The sequence below is a fragment of the Rutilus rutilus genome (assembly GCF_951802725.1).
Source record: "Rutilus rutilus genome assembly, chromosome: 6".
NCBI classification, from domain to species: domain Eukaryota; kingdom Metazoa; phylum Chordata; class Actinopteri; order Cypriniformes; family Leuciscidae; genus Rutilus; species Rutilus rutilus.
In genome coordinates this window covers 2,153,490-2,177,618 of record NC_140214.1, presented here as the reverse complement: position 1 = coordinate 2,177,618, position 24,129 = coordinate 2,153,490, and the positions used below count along the sequence as shown (strand labels likewise).

Here is a 24,129-nt window from a genome sequence, read left to right as displayed (position 1 = left end):
CTGCATAGATTAGGTCAGCCGGAACCGGGAACACTTCCCAAAAATCCTGATGTACTCGTTACATCATGAGAAGAATGGCATCTACGCTAATTTTAGTGTCTGTGTTTATCCCAAGGTTTTTCCTGCAGCCTGCCGGATCCGGGCCGTATCCAGATCTGACGAAGGACCTTCACCTGGACCGATGACAACGCAGTGCTGAAGTGCCAACTAGTCTCTCCCTATGGAGGATCCCACTACCACTCTACAGATAAGGCGTTGTCGGGAAAATTCGTCTCGCGGTCCTACCCCAAAGCAACAAATAAAATAAAATTCCTTATCAAAATTTATAAGGAAAGACAAGTATTTTGTTTAGGCTTGGCTTGTAGGGAATTCCAAACCTGCGTATATTCTAACGCACATAACTATAGAACCCATTCTAAATGCGCATGTGAACGCCATCAGCGTTTCTCACAGGTTCGCGTTTAAAGTCTGTGTAGAGAGAATGGTGTCGTCTTAGCGGCCCCTAATTTAATAACAAATGATCATTGCGACGGAACCAAATCAATTAAAACTAACTTTAGATGGAAATAACTTAACTCTGCTGTAAAGCCGAAACAATCTCTGTTACCTTAAATTATACGCTTATCTCTGTGAAGCTGCTTTGAGACAATCTACATTGTTAAAAGCGCTATATAAATGAAGATGACTTGACTTGACTTGACAAATAAATAGTTAAAAAATCATACTTTTTTTTTTTTAGATTAAGTCTCTCACAGTGGACATGCACCTACGATGACAATTTCAGACCCCTCCATGATTTCTAAGTGGGAGAACTTGCAAAATAGCAGGGTGTTCAAATACTTATTTTCCTTACTGTATATAAACACTTTAGCTTTCAAAAGAAGCAAGCTGCATTGGAACAGCGCTTCTGTGTCTGTCTGTATATATATATACATATACACACACATAAATCTGGGATTAAAAATGAAAGGATTTATAAAGAAAGTTTAAAAATAAACACAAATTTTTGACAAAATAATCAAAAAACACTCAGGGTCCTATCATACACCCGGCGCAATGCAGAGCAAAATGTGATGAAAAGTGTGTTTTGCTAGTTTCAGCCCGACGCAGTTTTCATTTTCACGTCCTGCGCCACGTTGTTAAAATAGCAAATGCATTTGTTCCCATCTGTGGCCCATGGGCTGCTGGTCTGAGAACCAGGTGTGTTCTGGGTCATTGTTGGCGCGTTGCTATTTTGAGGAACTGAAATAGACTGAGACATTGACCAACTGAACCCTGCTCTAAAGTCAATGGCACAATATATTTTGTTTATTTTGTAAGGGTGAATTCCTGCAGGTTCAAGCTGCAAGACTGCCGAATGACTAAAGAAACGTTATTAACAAGATGGTAGAAAACTGCACATTTCTTGTCTATTCCACCCACTGCCACTTTTACCAACGACGGAAATAAGCGCAGTTACAATAGCTTAATATGTGGGAGAGCGTTGCTATAGAGAGTGTCGATATTGTATAGCAATATGTAGCACTTCAAAGTCAATACCAAATCAAAACTAGTTAGCACATTATTTGTAATTGAAAAGGTTTAATGACAAAATATGGTTATGGTTACACTTAAAATAGCTACAAAATAGATGTATGAGATGATGATAACATCAGAGCCGGATTATCCATAAGGGCACTTGGGCCAGTGCCCAGGGGCACCAACCATTCACAACCACTAGGGGGGCACCACATGACACAAGCTTTAAAAATATTTTTCGTAAATTGTTATATTATTAACTTGAAATTCTTGAAAGACCATACATAACTCGTTTATGAACACTAATTTAACAATAATAATAATAATAATAATAAATTATAAATAAATAAAGATTACATGACCAATCTGTCAGAGTTGAGTTGGTCCACAACAAGTACACGCAAATCTGTCTTCTTCTTTTTTTTAACGGCTACAGAAAATGAATCTAAATCCAAAATGGACAGATGTCAATTGAGTGGTTTTGCAGTTGTTATATATGTGTTAAAGATTTGATTTTGGATGTGTTCATTGTGATTATATTGGCTGGGTTTATAAAAGTTTATAAAATTTAAAGGATCTTTGCTTGGTGCATTTGGAAACAAATCTTCTATTTCTAAATGTAATCGCTGCATCGCTGATGATTATAGTCTCCGTGTGTTGAAAAAAAACTTCGATTAAACACACTCGCAACCAAAGCGGAGACGTTACACCGTTGCCAGTGGCACTGAGCGGAGTTTTGCCGCTGTAGTGGACACGCACCGACCGTTACTAGGCGTCGGCGATGACCGCCAGGCGAATGAGGATATTCTTCTTGGGGGAGACAGGAGCGAGGAAGACTCGGGTGAGGAAGAGGACATTAATGAAGTTTTTTTGTGCAAACGTGAATTGACGCTGTCAATGAATTGATGTACATTTTGAATTGAGACATTTGAATATAGTGCTCACTGCTCATATGCCTACATGTATGTAGTTGGACAAGTTAGTAAATTACAAAATATTATGAAAAATGTTACCTGAGAGAGAGAGAGAGAGAGAGAGAGAGAGAGAGAGAGAGAGATAGAGAGAGAGAGAGTAAGAGTAAGAGGAAGGAGGAGGTAAAGAGAGAGCCCCAAGAAAGGGACCCAGAGAAGAAGAGAGCCAGAGCATCAAAAGACAGAGCAACAGTTTCAATCTTCTTTTATCCTTTCCCTGACCATGTGACTAAAACCCAAATGTGAGACATTCAAATGTGTGTGACAATTCATCGATTCCCAAAGTACACACACATATTGGCCTAAAGGCCTAGATCACTATCAGAAACCTCTGTGCCTTTAGGAACTCCAAATGGTCCTTGGGGTGGAAACAGTAAAGCAAATATCTTTGTTCATTTAAAATATCTTGGATTATTTTCAATCCTACAATTTAAAGAGCGCGTCAGTAACATGAGCCTATAGGCTGGTCCACAACGCGTGTACACTCGCTTATTACACACACGCTCTGCTTATTACACACACAGGGACATGCAGCAGCACACAAACATGCCAAATAAAAATAAAAGGATTACAATGTAAAAGATGAATATTGTGTACATAAAGATATGGTGGAATCCAGGTTGTCCCGTTGATGGTCTCGCTTTAACCTTTAATCTCACGCACAAGCAGATCCGTTTGTGCTCTGGAGAAGCGTTCAGTCTTTGCAAATTCCGTCATGTAAATAGTGAATCCGCCCTGGCGCAAGCGCAACTTTTTTTAAAGGGAATTGGAAATTACACTCTGATTGTTTTTTTGCACGTTACACCCAAAACACACCCATTACACATTAGGAGAATAGGGACAACACTTTTAGACCATGTGCCGATTCGGACACGACCTAAGTGCACTTGCATCCTGCGCTTTAGATCATGCGCTTAGATCATTAAAGGCAAATTAATAGGCAGATTCTGTCGTTCATAAGGCCCTTAATGTTAATGTTAATGTTAATAAAGTGCACTTTATACATCTCCACTCGACAATATTATGTCGTCAAAATTTTAAATGTCAACATTATAAATTTCTCACAATTTCTCTTTCAATAATTTGATATAATTCAAGTTTTCTTAGTGTCTTCATGATTATCATGCTGCTTTGATCTTCTTGGGATAAGTTTTGACATGGACACACCAAGTGCTCGTCTGGTTCCTGAATGTTCCTCAGACTCCGGGATGGACCGCAAAGACCCGAATCCTGAGCTGTGAGATGAGACTTCTGAGCGTGATGAGCTAAACACTGAATCGCTGTCTGTTCCTGATAGTGATCTGAATGAACTGTAAGCAGAACTTCCCACAGACAATGTGTCCGACCGCTGATCTCCACTCACTGGGGAAAAAACATTTAAATCAGTAAAAGCTTTGAAACTCTTACAGAACAAAATTCTGAGATTTAAATCTTTCAATATGTTCCTAAAAATAATGCAGCCTATTGGTAATCATTAAAACATTATACAAATACTTTCACAACAAAACAGATGGTATTCATGGAAAACATGAGCTCTAATGCTGTAAAGAAGGTCACAGGGAGACCAAAATGTACTGAAAGCGACAAATAAAACAAGACACTCACTGGCTGGTCGAGGCAATTCCATGCTGTTATATCGTTTTATGGCCCCTGACACGTAACTTGTGTGAGATGAATCTCTGGAATGTGATGAACCGAAAAGTGGGTCTGCTCCTGATAGTGATCTGAATGAACCATAAGCAGAACTTCCCACAGACCATGAATCAGATCCATCATCTCCACTCACTATAATAATGAAAGCAGAGAGCAGAAGAACATTTACAACATGAATGCATTTGACACTTTTATCCAAAGCAACTGACATGGCATTGAAGGAATATATTTATCAGTTCATGTAATTGTAATTAATTCAGATGGTCAACTTTATGTCAACTCCAAATGGGTCAGGGAAGGAGGATTCACTTCATTGCAGAAAGTTGGTTCACACAGAAACAGAACATTAGGTATATGATTACAATATTCAATGTTGTTTGACCCTGCAGCACTTGCCTGGTTTCCTAATGAAACTAAATAGGGTTGAACCCAAGTATAGGTCTCTGCTAGCCTAGAAATCTAGACACACCCTAGTGGCAGCAGTCTAGCAACTCTCCGTTGACTTTCGAGCTGGAAAAAACAAACTCAGGTCAGGCCAATCACATTGTGTATAGAGTAGTCGGAGCGGGCTTAACACAATGACGACAGAGTTGCGACGGTTCCCTGCTACTTGAAAACAAAGAATGGCTGCTGCTGCTGGAGAACAGTCTTTTGAATCGGCTTTGGCCGCGACTCTGGAGGACTTGGAGTTAAGTTTTTATTTGATAAAAGAGCAAAGAACGGCACTTCAGTCATTCTTAAAAAATGAATATGTGTTCGTAGTTTTGCCAACCAGATATGGCAAAAGTCGAATCTATCAACTAATGTTAGCTCCGCTGGTGGGAAAACGCTCTGGTTGGTTGAAGCGCTGTCCTATTGCATGCAGAGGGAATTTGAAAGACAGCCATTTATCCCGCCCCTCGGATTGAGTCGTGTCTATGGTGAGTTGCCAGACCTAACATCTTGATGTAGGTCTGGCTTGCCAGGCTAGGTCTCTGCAGGACAGTAATAGGAGTTACCAGATAAGTGGATGAGGCCATAAAAAGAGGGGTGTTTTTTGACCGTGTTCCCTGATTTGCTCACGTCACAGTGTGGGTAGGGTTTAGGGGTGGGGTTGGTGAAGGGCATCATTTTCATTGCATGATTTATAAACACCCACCAGTTTGAAAACACCCACAAATTTCAAAACGTCCACTTGTTCCGCAGAGACCCCATACTCATTGAACCTGGTCAGTATCAGGAAGGTAAAATGTAGTCTTGGTAATAGAACTTATATGAGATTGAAATGTAAGCGACAAATAATAATATGAGCATCCCTCTACAATGCAAGTAAATTTCACTTTGGGCGACTAAATAATGTCAATCATTAGCCATTGGCTAATAAATTCTTAGATTTTACTCGCCAGTGTGTGTGTTAGATGCCAAGTATAAGTTCAGCAGAGATATATTTTCACTCGCTGAACACTGACTGAGCGCTTGAGAGTTTTGCTCTCCATCAAGCGATCTGTTCTAGTATTTCAAATTCATCTCAGCGTACCTGTATTTGTCGTACCGTAAACTCTAGTGTGAAGGTGCATGACTCGCTGTCGAGTTTCTCACACCCACAAAGAGAGAGAGAGCTAGAGAGAGTTTTCCATACCACGCAAAATCGACGCGCTACATGTAAACGATATTCTTGTTTGTATTTTCCTGTCAAAATAATTGAGTTCATATGGAATTATTCAGATTTTAAGAACAAGCAGAAGATATACCGGTTTTTCCGGTAGTGGGCGAAACTAATGCGCAAACAGCAATCTTATTGGATGGCACTCATTACTATTTTAATTTCAGCATATATATATATATATATATATATATATATATATATATATATATATATATATATATATTGGTGACTTTACTCACCTTTAATGGGGAGGTTAAATGAAGGGGTTATTTTGATTAAATGAGTCTGGCGAGTAACCCAAAATATAGCCAATGGCGATTCTATTGCCAAGGTGTGCGTAGAGGGTTGATGGGATGGAATTAATGTAGCCCCATCAATAGATAAACAATAGATAAAAGTTCTGACTTTTTTAACCCTAAAAAAGAAAGACCATAGGGAGAAATCAGAATTATATATTTTATATACTTATTAGGACACAAATAATACAGTTTCATATATTCTCCCCTTGGTTTTCAGCCACCACTGCAGGGGGACGTTGGACGCAGCTGCCATGAGCCCCTGTAGCATCTGAAATGCTTTACAGTGATGACATGACCTAGCTTTATCCCGGACACCATGGCCAGGATGGTCTCGATACATGCAGGAGAAAATTGTGTCGCATCGTAGTCGAGGCCCATACCCCACCCAGGAAGGTGGCTCTCTGGGCAGGTGTTAACATGCTCTTTTTTGTGTTGAGTCTCAACCCCAAGTACTTTACATTGCCAAGAACTGAACTAGCATCTCCTGAGCCTGGGCCAGTATCAGCCAGTCGTATAGTGTCAGTATCACTAGTATCATCCAGTCGTCATATAGTACAATACATGGATGCCCTGGAGCCTCAGCAGAGCCAGATCTGCATCCATGTATTTGGTTAAACTGATATTGGAAAGCTTCACCCCCAAAAGCGAACCTCAGAAACTTCCTGTGAGAAGGAAGGATGGATATGTGGAAGTATGTGTCCTCGGACCTGATTTGACTAATGATGGTGGGAATAGTCAACATCCTGAACCTGAATCTCCTCAGAGAATGGTTCAGTTGCTGCAGATTTATCATTCATTCAGGCCCCTAATGTCAAGGACGACGATTGGCATGGCGCTTCAGTCTTCTACTGTTAAGGAAGTCTGTGTACTGTTGGCAAGATCTTTTGGCACCAGATCTTATGGTGGCGTGCCACATTGCTCGGTTGCCAGCAAGAGTTTCCTAGGTTTCGCTTGGAAAGCCGAACGACTGAAGGTCACGCTTCAGGACATCCTTGTAGCGGAGCTTCGGCCGGCCGACTGGGCGAGGGGCTTCAGCAATTTCGCCGTACAGAATTGCTTTCGGTAATTGTTTTTCATCCATAGGTGTGGCCAGCCCAGCGTAAGTGGCGGGTGCGCAACATAGTGTAGAGGTCTGTGCTTTTGGTCGTGGAAAGGATAGCCGAATTTGGAACATGGTCCTTCCAAGTTATGCCAATAATTGAGCGCAGACAACGAAAGAAAAAGGTGTTCAGGCCGTGTTCATGTCTGCGGTAGGAGCACCAAGTTTCACTGCTGTACAGGAGAGTGCTGAGAATCCAGGCCTTGTAAACTTTGAAGTTGCTATGTAACCAGATTTTAAAGGGGTCATATAATGCCATTTTTGTTTCTTTAGGGTCTAAATTAAACATTTGTAATATACTTGAATTAAAAATTCTCATTAGTATTATAAGAAAACACTAATTTTACCTGGTAAAAAACAGCTCTGTTTGCAGCACGCCGTTTAAGTGCATACGTCTTTAAATGATAATGAGCTTTGCTCACCCCGCCCCTCTGTGCGTACACCGTTTCTAACACAATAACCATAACGCATTGTTCATTATAAACGTGGGATTATGAATTATATTGAGATCGTCGAATAGTTGGTACGGATCCTATTTTCAGGAACAGCTTCTTAGCAAAACCAGCTTTACTGGCCCTTGTTTGTAAAGCAGTCTAGTGTGAAATGACTGGGGTTGATCGTGGGGAATCTCCGCGAGGGAACCCCCGCGTCAATGCTTTGGGAATATTCCATCAAAAACATCAAAATGACTGCTGTGTTCCTTATTAGGCTACACCCAAGAACAGAACGCCACAATCGCTTAGACGCCATTCTTCTCCAGCATATCAATGCACTATGATGACAGACAGGCCGAGGGCGGGTCTGTGTTGAAACACAGTGCTGTCAATCACAATCGTGGGAGGGGCGTCGATTTTGTGACGTCACAAAATCGAACGGCTTGATTTCAGAGAGTGTCAAACATACAAGGAGATTTAAAAAAAAACACTGGATGGATTTTTATCATTTTATGATGGTTGTGTACAGGCACTGTCAACACACATTTCAGTACAATCAACTTGTAAAAGTGCATGTACCATTATATGACCCCTTTAAACCATCCTACATTTGATCTTATGATAATTTCTCTAATGTGCATACGTGACACAAAAAACGTGCATATGCCTCCAGTGGCGGAGTGGGACCAAAAAAATCTACTGGGAAATAAAAAATAAAAAATAAAAAAATAAAAAAAAGCTAAAAAATATATACAACCCCAAATCAGAAAAAGTTGAGACACTGTACAAATTGTGAATAAAAACAGAATGCAATGATGTGGACGTTTCAAATTTCAATATTTTATTCAGAATACAACATAGATGACATATCAAATGTTTAAACTGAGAAAATGTATAATTTTACGGGAAAAATAAGTTGATTTTAAATTTCATGGCATCAACACATCTCAAAAAAGTTGGGACAAGACCATGTTTACCACTGTGTGGCATCCCCTCTTCTTTTTATAACAGTCTGCAAACGTCTGGGGACTGAGGAGACAATTTGCTCAAGTTTAGGAATAGGAATGTTGTCCCATTCTTGTCTAATACAGGCTTCTAGTTGCTCAACTGTCTTACGTCTACTTTGTTGCATCTTCCTCTTTATGATGCACCAAATGTTTTCTATGGGTGAAAGATCTGGACTGCCGGCTGGCCTTTTTAGTACCCGGATCCTTCTTCGACGCAGCCATGATATTGTAATTGATGCAGTATATGGTCTGGCATTGTCATGTTGGAAAATGCAAGGTCTTCCCTGAAAGAGACGACGTCTGGATGGGAGCATATGTTGTTCTAGAACTTGGATATACCTTTCAGCACTGATGGTGCCTTTCCAGATGTGTAAGCTGCCCATGCCACACGCACTCACGCAACCCCATACCATCAGAGATGCAGGCTTCTGAACTGAGCGCTGATAACAACTTGGGTTGTCCTTGTCCTCTTTAGTCTGGATGACATGACGTCCCAGTTTTCCAAAAAGAACTTCAAATTTTGATTCGTCTGACCACAGAACAGTTTTCCACTTTGCCACAGTCCATTTTTAATGAGCCTTGGCCCAGAGAAAACACCTGCGCTTCTAGATCCTGTTTAGATATGGCTTCTTTTTTGACCTATAGAGTTTTAGCTGGCAATGGCGAATGGCACGGTGGATTGTGTTCACCGACAATGTTTTCTGGAAGTATTCCTGAGCCCATGTTGTGATTTTCCATTACAGTAGCATTCCTGTATGTGAGGTAGTGCCGTCTAAGGGCCCGAAGATCACGGGCATCCGGTATGGTTTTCCGGCCTTGACCCTTACGCACAGAGATTGTTCCAGGTTCTCTGAATCTTTGTCAAGTCAAGTCACCTTTATTTATATAGCGCTTTTTACAATACAGATTGTATCAAAGCAGCTTCACATTGATAACATGAAAATAATACAACAAAGTTTGTTTCTAGAATAAAATTGCATCATTGTCCACCCTAAATAGGCAAATCAATAATATCGTTGAATATTAAATGTCCCCAACTAAGCAAGCCTAAAGCCAAGGCAACAGTGGAACCAAAACTCCATCAGGTGACAGAATGGAGAAAAAAACCTTGGGAGAACCCAGGCTCAGTCGGGGGCCAGTTCTCCTCTGGCCAACGAGCGAACAGTGTATGATTATGATCCAGGCAGCATTACAGGTCAGAAGTCAGATTGGTCGTGTCGATGAGGCCAGCACTTCAGGGATGCGTCATGGTTGGGTCCACGTGCAGATCCACCATCTAGTCTGGATACGGCCGGGATCCACCTCACTTCAGAAATGAAGAGACTGGTTGACACTTCAGTACTGCGTTGTCGTCGCATCCAGGCGCAGGTCCTTCATCTGATCTGGATACGGCGGACTGCGGTAAACCCCAGTATAAACAGAGAGACAAATATTAACATAGACGCCATTCTTCTTATGATGTAACGAGTACATCAGGATTTATGGGAAGTGTTCCCGGTTCCGGCTGGCCTAATCTAGGCAGCTGATACGTCCCAAGGGACGCATGTGTTTTATTTGCTGTTGTAGTGTTTGTCTCTATTCTTTGTTGCTCCTCCCACTATCCACTTCACAGGTTTGGGAGTGCCACCTGATTTGTGTTCCAGCTCGTTAAGGTGTGAGTGGAGCAGTATATAAGAACCCAGAGAGTTCCAACCCAAGAGAGAGACTGAGGCTTTTCTCTGAGAGACTGTCATCTTCCGGTCCCAGCACTTGTTGGTTTTATTGTGTGTGTAGTATCAGTATAGTGGATAAGTGAATGTTAAAAGAAGGTATGCTGTGTGCTAACTTCTATGTGACTTGGTGGTAACCTTGTGTTTGTGGGTTACATCTAACTGGAGTTTTTTATACTGATTGGCTGTTTATTGGGAGTCGATTTTGATATTCTAGGTATTATCAACTGGCCGGAATTTTGAGATCGCAATAGACGTGAAGGACTATAAAGCGTTAAAAGCTCGCTCAAGCACTGCGGAGCTAAACCATTTAAGGCTTTGTAAGTAATCAGCAATATTTTAAAATGTATACGATGTTTAATAGGGAGCCAGTGCAGTGTTGACAGAACCGGGCTAATATGGTCATACTTCCTGGTTCTGGTAAGAACTCGAGCTGCTGCATTTTTGAACCAGCTGTAATTTGTTTATTAAGCATGCAGGGCAACCACCCAGTAGAGCATTACAATAATTTAGCCTTGAGGTCATGAACACATGAACTAATTGTTCCGCATTTGTCAATGAGAGCATATGACGTAATTTATATATATTTTTAAGATGGAAAAATGCGGTTTTACAGATACTAGACACGTGACTTTCAAATGAAAGATTGGTATCAAAGAGCACACCCAGGTTCCTAACCGATGACGAAGACTTAACAGAGCAGCCATCAAGTGTTAGACAGTATTCTAGAATAAGTGAGGAAGTTTTTTGTCCAATAATTACAATCTCTGTTTTGACATTTAGTAGTAGGAAATTACTAGTCATCCAATTTTTTTATATCAGCTATGCATTCCGTTAATTTTGTGAATTGGTAAGTTTCGTCTGGGCGTGAAGAAATATAGAGCTGAGTATCATCAGCATAACAGTGAAAATTGATTCCATGCTTCCTAATGATATCTCCTAAGGGTAGCATGTACAGAGTGAACAGCAGTGGTCCTAGTACTGAGCCTTGTGGTACGCCATACTGATCTTGTGATAGATAAGACATCTCTTCATTTACTGCTACAAACTGATAACGGTCAGATAAGTATGATTTAAACCATGCTAGTGCAATTCCACTAATCCCAACATAGTAGAGGTCGACCGATATGTTTTTTTTCAGGCCGATGCCGATACCGATCTTTTGAAATACGGGTCGGCCGATGGCCGATTAATGCAGCCGATTTATTTGGGCTGATTATGTGCTTGTTTTTAACCTCTATTTGAAAGATAAAATGTAACACAAATAATTACTTAAGATAGACAAGATTTCTCAACAAAAACATTTATTGAACACTTAACCAATCTGCATTTGTACAAAAGACAAAAAGACCTTGAGATATGTTTGGTAATTGTACCTGAATGAATTAATTTGCTACATTTGTAATTTGTTTATTAAGCATGCAGGGCAACCACCCAGTAGAGCATTACAATAATTTAGCCTTGAGGTCATGAACACATGAACTAATTGTTCCGCATTTGTCAATGAGAGCATATGACGTAATTTATATATATTTTTAAGATGGAAAAATGCGGTTTTACAGATACTAGACACGTGACTTTCAAATGAAAGATTGGTATCAAAGAGCACACCCAGGTTCCTAACCGATGACGAAGACTTAACAGAGCAGCCATCAAGTGTTAGACAGTATTCTAGAATAAGTGAGGAAGTTTTTTGTCCAATAATTACAATCTCTGTTTTGACATTTAGTAGTAGGAAATTACTAGTCATCCAATTTTTTTATATCAGCTATGCATTCCGTTAATTTTGTGAATTGGTAAGTTTCATCTGGGCGTGAAGAAATATAGAGCTGAGTATCATCAGCATAACAGTGAAAATTGATTCCATGCTTCCTAATGATATCTCCTAAGGGTAGCATGTACAGAGTGAACAGCAGTGGTCCTAGTACTGAGCCTTGTGGTACGCCATACTGATCTTGTGATAGATAAGACATCTCTTCATTTACTGCTACAAACTGATAACGGTCAGATAAGTATGATTTAAACCATGCTAGTGCAATTCCACTAATCCCAACATAACATAGTTTTCGAGTCTATTTAAAAGAATGTTGTGGTCGATGGTGTCAAATGCAGCACTTAGATCGAGTAACACTAATAGAGAGATACAACCACGATCGGATGATAAGAGCAAATCATTTGTGACTCTAATGAGGGCAGTCTCAGTACTATGGTACGGTCTAAATCCTGACTGGAAATCCTCGCAGATATCATTTCTTTCTAAAAAGGAACATAGTTGTGAAAATACTGCCTTTTCTAGTATCTTTGACAGAAAAGGTAGATTCGAGATCGGCCTATAATTGTCTAATTCTGTAAGATCAAGTTGCGTTTTTTTAACAAGCGGTTTAATCATAGCCAGCTTAAAAGTTTTCGGCACATATCCTAATAACAAAGATGAATTAATGATATTAAGAAGAGGATCTATGACCTCTGGAAGCATCTCTTTCAGTAGCTTAGTCAGTATAGGGTCTAACATACATGTTGTTGATTTAGATGATTTAATGAGTTTAGTAAATTCTTCCTCTCCTATAGTAACGAATGAATCAAATTTTTCTTCAAGGAGACTACAATGCACTGCCTGATGCGATACTGTAGTAGACGGTTGCATAGTTATAATTTTCTCCTTGATATTATCAATCTTGTTAGTGAAGAAGTTCATAAAGTCATTACTGCTGTGCTGCTTGGAAACATCTGGGGCTGGAGATTTATTTTTTGTTAGTTTAGCCACCATTTCAAATAAATACCTAGGGTTTTGTTTATTTTCTTCTAATAGGGTTGAAAAATAAGCAGATCTAGCAGCTTTTAAGACCTCTTTGTATGCAATCGAGCTCTCTTTCCATGAAATGCGAAATACCTCTAGTTTTGTTTTTTTCCAGTTGCGCTCCATTTTTCTGGCTGCTCTCTTAAGGGCCCCGAGTGTGCTCGTTGTACCACGGCGTTGGACTATTTTCTTTAATCTTTTTTAAGCGCAAAGGAGCAACTGTGTCTAAAGTGCTGGAAAAGAGAGAGTTAAAATTTTGTCGCAATATCTAGTTATTCTAAGCTATCTGGGATGCTGAGATGATGAAACTGATCAGGAAGATTATTGATAAAGCAATCTTTAGTGGCAGAAGTGATAGGTCTAACATATTTGTAACACGGAGTTGACTTTGCAGCCTTGGCTAAATGAAGTTTACACAAGACTAGATAATGATCTGAGATGTCATCGCTCTGTTGCAGAATTTCAACAGCATCAACATTTATTCCATGTGATATTAGATCTAGAATATGATTACGACAATGAGTAGGTCCTGACACGTGTTGTCTAACTCCAATTCAGTTCAAAATGTCTTTAAATGCTCTGAGCTTTGGATGATTTTATGCACTGTAGATGATGATAACTTCAAACTCTTTGCAATTTTTCTCTGAGAAACTCCTTTCTGATATCGCTCCACTATTTTTCGCTGCAGCATTGGGGGAATTGGTGATCCTCTGTCCATTTTGACTTCTGAGAGACCCTGCCACTCTGAGAGGCTCTTTTTATACCTTTTTATACTCATGTTGCCAATTGACCTAATAAGTTGCAGATTGGTCCTCCAGCTGTTCCTTATATGTACATTTAACTTTTCCGGCCTCTTATTGCTACCTGTCCCAACTTTTTTGGAATGTGTAGCTCTCATGAAATCCAAAATGAGACAATATTTGGCATGACAGTTCACGCGCTGGCGCCTCCGTGTCGTGTTTATCTATTGTCTGCTATATTTACTTCTTATTTATTAAATCCAGGCAAGTGGTTGATGAAACATTGATTAAAATTAAGATACAATTAATACAAAACGAAATAAATTTTAAAGATAGGCTTTGTGCTTTCTGTTTGAGGTCTCTGTGAGAGTTTTAAAGCAGTCTTTTAATGCCGCTTTCAGAGCGCTCACGTCCGTAACTGAGAACTGACACGTCCGTAACATTGTTTTTTTCCTCATAAATGCGAACATGAAAAATAAAATAAAAATATAGCTGCGAGCAGCAATTCCGGGCCCAAGCCAGTGGCCAGTTACACTAAAGGCACCGGGGTGACGGTGTCACCGGCTTGGGCCCTCCTTTGCTATATATATATTAATTTTTAATTTTTAATTTTTTTTAGTCACCTAAAGTTTGAAACCTACACCTTTGTAACATAGCTTATAGGCCTATAGCCTATATATATAAATGTAGGCTATAATATATATATATATATATATATATATATATATATATATATAGGCTAGAAAGAAACACTTAGAAACACATGAAACATTTAGAAAAGAGACGGACAGGGGCTATTGTTCCATAAGATGGAACTTTTATTTTTCAGATAATGTTTATTGCACATATTTTGTATTTTAATTCCTAAATATAAAACAATATATATTCAGACGCAATCAATAATACGAATGTAATGTAGTATTTGATGCAAGATATCAGCGGTCACGTGACAAAAGAACGAAGGACTCAAACCTGAAGACTCGAGAGATGAACTAATCTGTTCTGTTTCTGCATAGTGCTATGGGTTTGTGGCTTGAAGAACGAACGACTCGAACTCGAAGACTCGAGAGATGAACTAATCATTTCTCTTTCCGTTACTGACAGCATAGCCTCTATGGGACTTGACAGGAAGAACGAAACTCTCGGACCCGGCCGAACCCGAACTCGAGACTCGAAAGATGAACTAATTGTTTCTGGCATGCATCCTGTTTGCGTATCCTGTGCGCTTTCGTCATTGGCGGAGCAGTCGGTCAATCCCACCTTTCCAGTAAATACGACTTGTGATTGGACTGTACGTCAGCAGACAGCAAAGCATTGGCCAAGAGCAGAAGGCCCTCCCTCCAGGTTTTTTTTTTTTTTTAAGTTGCGAGGTTGCGAAGCTTCATTTTCGCTCAGTCTGAGTTTCAGAGTTTCAGAGCAGAGCTGCGTGACAACGCTGCCACAAATCACGTGAGTCGCAAGCTCGCAACTGTGTGGGCGTATCTCCGCAAAGTGGGTGTTGTAAACTCAGCTCTGAAAAAATAGTGCTAATGTAATAAGTTTCGCCCAGTTTTCAGAGTTTCAAAACTTTTTTTCACCTATTCGCACACCAGTTTTCAGATCACCATTTACAAGGTTTCAAATCTGGAAAACAAACTATACAGTGGGAGAACAGTGACAAATTCGAAACTCTGAAAAATTGTTTCGCAACATCGTAAAAAAATAAGTTGCAGTTCTGAAGAAGGAAATCTCAAAAACAACGTTTGCAGAGATTTTTTTTTATTTTATTTTTTTACATTTTGCAAGCTTGCAAATCTTATTTTCCGATCTTGCAAAACTTTTTTTGTAAGATTTTGAGTTTTCGAACACTTAGTTTCAACCTTTCAGAACTTTATTTTCAGTTTTGAATCATGGCAGGATATTAATCCCATATAGGGTTGGGTACCGAAACGGTACTAACGTGACCGAATAAGAACAAAAATTTCGGTGCCTGATTTCGATGCCTGACTTTTTTTTACCGCCCCCTATAAAACATCTCGCGGCACGAATGTTCCTTTAATAAGACATCTCCAGTTAACCAGCAGAGCATTCATTTCGTTCGTTTGTTAAATAAGAGAAGCGCTAGCGCTGAAATGTGTTTTTTAAATCAAGTGATCAAAGTGCTCGTTGGCGCTGCGATCAGTGGCGCGGATACAGTGTTTTCTCTTGTGGCTCGCGCACACCGCACTGTCTTTACTCGGACACGCGCTTCAATCCGTTACGGAGACGTTCCGGTGAAATCATAATGCACACAAACGTGTCCCTGCTTGATATACAACCACTGATGAGCATAATCCGTTTTGATGAGGAAAAAAATAACTGTACGAATTGCTGATAAGAACCCAAAACCTCTGACACGCTTGACGAAAGTTCAAGTTCAGCAGGCTGCCAGTGTGGTGGTGGACATCAGATGATGATAAAAGCAGCCGTTCCTCTTCAGGTAAGTCTAGTATTTTAATGTCAACTGCAAATCTTGCATATCAAGTAGGCTAGCAAACACCGTTGCCATTCAACAGCGAGTGTGACAATGTGTGCAAAATCTTTTAACAAAGTTCTAACACTTCTTTATAGGAGGCTATACTGTGTGTGTTAAATATTTCTGCTCAGTGTCAGATATTTTTCTGCTTTAAAGTAAAAGTCATAATATGTAAAGACAAAATGTTGATCTTAACTTAAGTGTTTTACATCAGTAGCCTATTAAACGGCGCAATTTTTTTATTTAATCAGAAATCAGAAAATCTTTAAAGATTTAAGTTAATATTGTGTCCAGTTTGGACACACACACACACACACACACACACACACACACACACACACACACACACACACACACAGGTATTATTTTTTTGACAAAGTCTGTGGTTTCGTTTTCTTAAGTACCAGTTCAAGAACCGTTTAACCACCGGAACCATTTAAAAAATACAGAGTAGGTACTGGTATCGGATAAAACTCAACCAATACCCAACCCTACTCTGCACCATTATCCATGTCAGTGCGGACGAACATATTTTACTTTCGTTTTTAAGTTAGCGATTCAAAAGCCCCCAGCGGTGTCACACGTTGATTAACCGGTGTTCAAATATTCTCACCGTCACATACCTAGTATATTTTTAAATAGATACAATAGGCCTACCTGATTTTGAACATAAGAGGGCAGTATAGCACTATGAATGACATAATTTATTTATTTTTTGGACTAAAAAATCATTCTGGATGTTTTTAATTATTAACCCTCTGGGGTCTAAGGTGTTTTTGGGGCCCTTGGGATGTTTTGACATGCTCTGACATTTGTGCTTTTTTCAGTTATTTATAAACATGATAATGGCAAAGGTGTAAATTCACTCTATATAGCACAAACAGGGCTACCATAATATGTGATCAACATGCATGTATATGTTTGAATTTTTAAGAGAATAATGTTTATGCGTGGTTATTGGAAAAAATTTAAATGAAAGTTGCTGAAATAAGACCACAAAACTCATACTAAATATGTGTCAATAAGACTTTTGACTAATGGATGTTGTCGCTTCGAGTTCTGGCTTCAAAATTATGTGAAAATAGTCTTGCTTTATCGTTCACATAAAACAATACATTGATTTAAATTGTGTAAGACAGGTTTTGCTTGGAAAGCCAATATGCGAGGGGGGCGTAAAGGGGGAGTAGTTTACACCTGAGAATACAATGTCCCACCGATTATGCGTAACGTCTTGCATAATGAGCCATTCATTCAGGTGTGACACTGACTGAGCCACAATGCAAGGACAAAAGATATATTTAGAAGAAGACTTATATTGACCATTTAAGATTTTTCTTACATCTATCTTGTAAATATGTTTTGCTATTTTATTAAAAAGGTTACAATTACAACAATAATTACAATTTCAGCAATATTTCAAGTGTTTTCAATATATATATATATATAAAACATATGAGCAGAAATTGCTAAACAAAAGCTTATTTGATGTGGCAGTATATTCTACAGTAAAAACTGTACCCAAATCTAGTCAACAAAATGTTGTCTTTCATATTTCGCCTGACTGTAACATTGTTTTTATGAAATATTAGGGCATATAAATGTTAATTTGCAGTTTAATACGTTGCTTATACAAATAGCCTACATTTTATTTCAACATATTTCAGTCGATTTTTACTCATCTCAGTATAGCAATACAGTTTGCTAAAACATCATCATTCATTCACAAACAGAAACGCGATTTAAATTTAAACTGTCTTTTTGCGAGCTGTGGTAAACAGCGCGCATATCTGCCGTTCATTCATCACAAACAGAAACGCGATTTACTTGAGAAGGAAAAAAAAAACTTACTACAGTATTCCTCAGCTCAGTCGGATCCTTGCTCCTCGAAATACCCGCACTTCTGAGGTACATTTTCCATTATTATTATTCCTCACAGCGTTGCGAGATGGTGTAAACAAGTAATGATCTGAATAAACTTGTGTTTTCTCGAGCTGATATGGGGGCGTTCACAGGTTTGCATCGATTGCCTCAGTCATTTGCGTTTGAATAGCGCGCGCTCTCCGTGGGCGGGGTCACATTAAAAATAATTAGATTAGATGAGAACGACTGACATCTCGCTCTTTTCTTACAGATTACATGAACTGAGAATATTTGTTTTTTATATAAATTACTTCATCTAAAAGAAGAGAATTCAAGCTTCATGCCTGTGTGTCTGTATGTCTGTTTGACTGAGTATTCGCTGATTTATGGTTCATTTTCGGACGCGTTTCAGAATGGACTACACTGACAGAGAGAAGGCAGATTTCGCTTCGTGTTTATTTTTCTTTATTTGGCAAAAAGCACAACACTTTGTTTTTATTGTGAGTATACACAAAAATAATACACATTTAACAGAATCGATTGATGTATGAAACTTGTTTGTAATATCAAAGTCAATAGAGCAAAATGAATCTCTTTTGAACTGATAAAAAAAAAGCGAGCCTATCGCGCCGGCGCGATTGCCGACCTCAGGGGGTTAAATTGAAAAAAATAAATGGGTTTAGTTATGATATTTGTATAATTTTATATAGAAATAAATGGTGTATAATTACATTTTTAGAAGATATGAGGCTTTTAGTGTTTCCTTTTTTGACATTCCTTTAATCCCTCGCCATAGCAAAACCGTTTGAGATATGTATTATCTGTTTACAATTTAGCATCTTTAATGTATTTTCATCATGTTGAAAAAGTTTGGTGGGAATAAAATAAACCACTTAAGAGGAGTCGGTAAAAATTCAGAGGCTGATTTTGCAAAGAAATCCACATTCAAACCAAAATATCTGACTTCCTGTTGCTCGGAGCTAATGACTGTAAATTAGAAAATTGTCCGGCTCGATGAGACCAATATGCGTATTGTTTTTTGTGACTGTACATAAAATTCACTTTTGTCAAAAGTATTTAGAAAGTGACAAACTTCCTGCTGCCAGTTGGTGGCGCTATAACTTTGACTAACAATAGTTACATACAAGCGATCGGCCTCTTACCACAAACACACTGCTGAAGTTTCATCAAGATCAGTTAATGTATGCAGAAGTTATAACACTTCGTTTTTATCTTTTCTCGCCATAAATTAGTTTCCTCGCCACAGCCAAACCGTTCGAGATAAAATCTGTTCGCAAGAATTCATCCTCAATGTCTTGACTTCATTCACACCGAGTTTGGTGCCGATCGGATGAATTCCCTAGGAGGAGTATTTCACATTCCATTGTATGCGTTTTCCAAACAACGTATAATAACCGACTTCCTGTTGGGCTGGTGTAAAACTTAGAGCACGAAAGTTGTGCGGCCCGATGAGATCTATATGTGTACTGAGTTTCATATTACATGCAAGCGTGTTTGATTTATGGACCAAGTTTTTGTACACCATTCCAGGGGGCGCTGTCGAGCAACCCTGCCACGCCTGGGTACCAGCTTCAGTCCGGCCCTGATGGCCGTGGGTTCTGACGTGTGTGCAAAATTTCAAGAGTTTTTGAGCATGTTAAGGGCCCCAAAAGTGGCAAAAAGGCACACAAAAAAAAAAATGAAGAAAAAAATAATCCTTCCGGAAACAATAGGGCCTTTTCAGGGCTTGGGCTCTAATGAATAGGCTATGTTATGTTCTGTGGAAAGCCAACCCTTCTTCATCCGGTGGATAGTACTTTGGTTTGCAGTGTAATGGGCGGCTTTTTACATCAAAGGCCGGCCCGACAGGCTATGCCATTTGGGGAGGGGCCGCTCACTGATCCCCTTATGTTTTTGAAAATCCTAGACATGGTTGAACCTGCCGAACGGGTTGAGCACTTTTATATACTGTGTTGAGCAGAGAGGCTGCACAGTTTGACTAGCGGGAAGCGGCCGCACATCAGGCCACCAGATGGTGTTGCTAATATAACTCGCAATGTATAACTATTATCAGACCGGCCCTCGCGGCCTCAAAACACTACCGGCCCACCGGGAAAAGTCCCGACTCTCCTGATTGCCACTCCGCTACTGTATGCCTCCCTTCCAGATGTGAAATTTATAAAATCGCAAATTATTTTGGAATTGTGCGCAGCAGAATGGTTTCCGATCTCTGCATTTTAAATGCTGCCTTATTAATGTCATTAACATGTAAAAGAGCACCAGTCAACGTCCAAATCTTTTACTTGAGAATGAAGAACGGCAAGAATTGCTTAGATTTCCAAATACCTGAAGTACTCCGACTCTCTGTCTCAAGGAAAAGTGTGAATGTCTGCTTAGACCCTGATGTGGCGCTTAGCACTTTTCCACGTCAAAGACCATTTTTATAAACATTAATGTTGGCATGGATTTTAGAGTACACACACTATAAGATCAATTCTGTGTGTTCACACGTATTAAAAAATTACGCCCATAGTCTAGAACAATAGCTGCGTTTACATGGACACTTATAATCGGATTGATGGCTCAATCGGACTAAAAAACCTTCATGTAAACACCTTAATCGATCCGATTGAGCTCGATCCGAATGAAATTTCGATCCGATTGAAATTGGTGGTTTATCCCTTTTGTAATCCGATCGAGAGAATATGTAAACACTTGATCGGATTGAAAACCTAAACTGAAAGGACTGCGCATGTGCAATGACGTTAACTAGCGTAATGATGTATGATGCGCTGAACGAGCTGTTCTTCCTGTTGAATAAAGTGTAATATTAATACGTTTCCCGTCATTCTAAAATTCTCATTTCACTCGCGCGTCTGTGAAGTGAAGCAGGACAACGTCCCACCAGTCCTTGTTTTGGATTCTCATCCACAGACGTCTGGTTTTGGCCGCGGGGAGAGGCATTTTTACTGCGTGATCAATAAGCAGCATGGCAAAACGGTTAATATGCTCTAAATTATGACCAGAGACGAATTAATATTACATACTGCTGTTTAAATCAAATAAAGAACCAATAGAGGAGAATTTTTATGCGCAAAATGCGGGAAACTCTGTATATGTGTGCAGTGTGCGCATGTCAAAACATCAGATCCGATTTGAAACTTGTGACATATAAACGCACACATCAACCCGATTACTTTATTTATCATTCATGTAAACACGTTGTTCGGATTCATCAATCGTATTGATTTCATTCCGATTGTGTCCATGTAAACGTAGCTACTGAGGAGGAAACACATCGGAGACTATATGTAAATAATATTCATAATATTTTATGATGTCACTCACTAGTCTGTGATCTGGATTCCTCTCTCCATTTGTCCAGTTGCTCTTCTGTTTTATTTCTACCATCCATCTCTTGTAAACACTTTCTGTCTATTTTAAAATGACGGCCGTTGTTTTGTGCCACTGTCTCCTCAATCTTCTCCAGCAGCTCCTTGATCTGAGTGTCGTCACTCCTGTTGTGATTGTTGAGAACATGAAACCTGTCCCCACATTTGTCCAGCAGCCACTGGAGATCCGGCCCTTCACTCTCAATGTGCCGCTCTATAGATGTGTCTAACAGAGAGTCTCCACCAGTGAACAGCACTATAGTGTGACTCCAGACTCTCTCACTGAGAAGATCCAGATGCTCCTGAAATGCTTTTCTTATATTCTCTTTAAATCTAATGTCCACGCGTATGATCAGTAGTACAGCGTGTGGTCCTGGAGGACACAGAGACACACTGAGCAAAATCTCCTGTTTCAGTAACTCAGAGTAATTCCTTCTCCATCCTGGAGCTTCAATGACAGTGATGTGTCTGTCTGCTACTTCTCCATGTCTCTTCACACACCGAGCAGATTTCTTCAAGTCAAACTCCTCTCTGCCCAGGATGGTGTTTCCAGCTGAACTCTTACCAGCTCCGCTATATCCCATCAACATAATCCTGAGCTCTGACAGATGCTGGGCGTCACCTGCAACAAATACAGAACAAACACACTTCTTAAGGTGGGTGACATTTTAAATCTTCTTTAATAATTTCTCTTTGTGAAAAAGTAGTAATTGAAATTAAATTACAGTGAGGAAAATAAGTATTTGAACACCCTGCTATTTTGCAAGTTCTCCCACTTGGAAATCATGGAGGGGTCTGAAATTGTCATCGTAGGTGCATGTCCACTGTGAGAGACATAATCTAAAAAAAAAAAATCCAGAAATCACAATATATGATTTTTTAACTATTTATTTGTATGATACAGCTGCAAATAAGTATTTGAACACCTGTCTATCAGCTAGAATTCTGACCCTCAAAGACCTGTTAGTCTGCCTTTAAAATGTCCACCTCCACTCCATTTATTATCCTAAATTAGATGCACCTGTTTGAGGTCGTTAGCTGCATAAAGACACCTGTCCACCCCATACAATCAGTAAGAACTACTAACATGGCCAAGACCAAAGAACTGTCCAAAGACACTAGAGACAAAATTGTACACCTCCACAAGGCTGGAAAGGGCTACGGGGAAATTGCCAAGCAGCTTGGTGAAAAAAGGTCCACTGTTGGAGCAATCATAAGAAAATGGAAGAAGCTAAACATGACTGTCAATCTCCCTCGGACTGGGGTTCCATGCAAGATCTCACCTCGTGGGGTCTCAATGATCCTAAGAAAGGTGAGAAATCAGCCCAGAACTTCACGGGAGGAGCTGGTCAATGACCTGAAAAGAGCTCGGACCACCGTTTCCAAGGTTACTGTTGGTAATACACTAAGACGTCATGGTTTGAAATCATGCATGGCACGGAAGGTTCCCCTGCTTAAACCAGCACATGTCAAGGCCCGTCTTAAGTTTGCCAATGACCATTTGGATGATCCAGAGGAGTCATGGGAGAAAGTCATGTGGTCAGATGAGACCAAAATAGAACTTTTTGGTCATAATTCCACTAAACGTGTTTGGAGGAAGAAGAATGATGAGTACCATCCCAAGAACACCATCCCTACTGTGAAGCATGTGGGTGGTAGCATCATGTTTTGGGGGTGTTTTTCTGCACATGGGACAGGGCGACTGCACTGTATTAAGGAGAGGATGACCGGGGCCATGTATTGTGAGATTTTGGGGAACAACCTCCTTCCCTCAGTTAGAGCATTGAAGATGGGTCGAGGCTGGGTCTTCCAACATGACAATGACCCGAAGCACACAGCCAGGATAACCAAGGAGTGGCTCTGTAAGAAGCATATCAAGGTTCTGGCGTGGCCTAGCCAGTCTCCAGACCTAAACCCAATAGAGGATCTTTGGAGGGAGCTCAAACTCTGTGTTTCTCAGCGACAGTCCAGAAACCTGACTGATCTAGAGAAGATCTGTGTGGAGGAGTGGGCCAAAATCCCTCCTGCAGTGTGTGCAAACCTGGTGAAAAACTACAGGAAACATTTGACCTCTGTAATTGCAAACAAAGGCTACTGTACCAAATATTAACATTGATTTTCTCAGGTGTTCAAATACTTATTTGCAGCTGTATCATTCAAATAAATAGTTAAAAAATCATACATTGTGATTTCTGGATTTTTTTTTTAGATTATGTCTCTCACAGTGGACATGCACCTACGATGACAATTTCAGACCCCTCCATGATTTCTAAGTGGGAGAACTTGCAAAATAGCAGGGTGTTCAAATACTTATTTTCCTCACTGTATCCCTCTAAACCACTGGATAAATCTCTCTCTTGTGTGTGTTCTCACCTGGGAAAGCATTATCAATGCACTGGTGGCTATTAGCACCAGCTAATACATGACTGTATTACATTTACATTCATTTACTAGATGGAAAGAAAGCCAAAAAAGACAATTTGTGACTGCTTATATTTATAAAAGACTTTA

At 39.7% G+C, this 24,129-nt stretch overlaps 1 protein-coding gene across 1 annotated transcript in view; it reads right to left on the bottom strand.

Annotated features, from left to right (window-relative positions):
* The window catches only part of LOC311291445 (uncharacterized protein), a gene marked incomplete at its 3' end in the record, with an annotated part of 217,044 nt that overhangs the window by 145,624 nt on the left and 47,291 nt on the right, over positions 1–24,129 (bottom strand). The window lies entirely within an intron of this gene.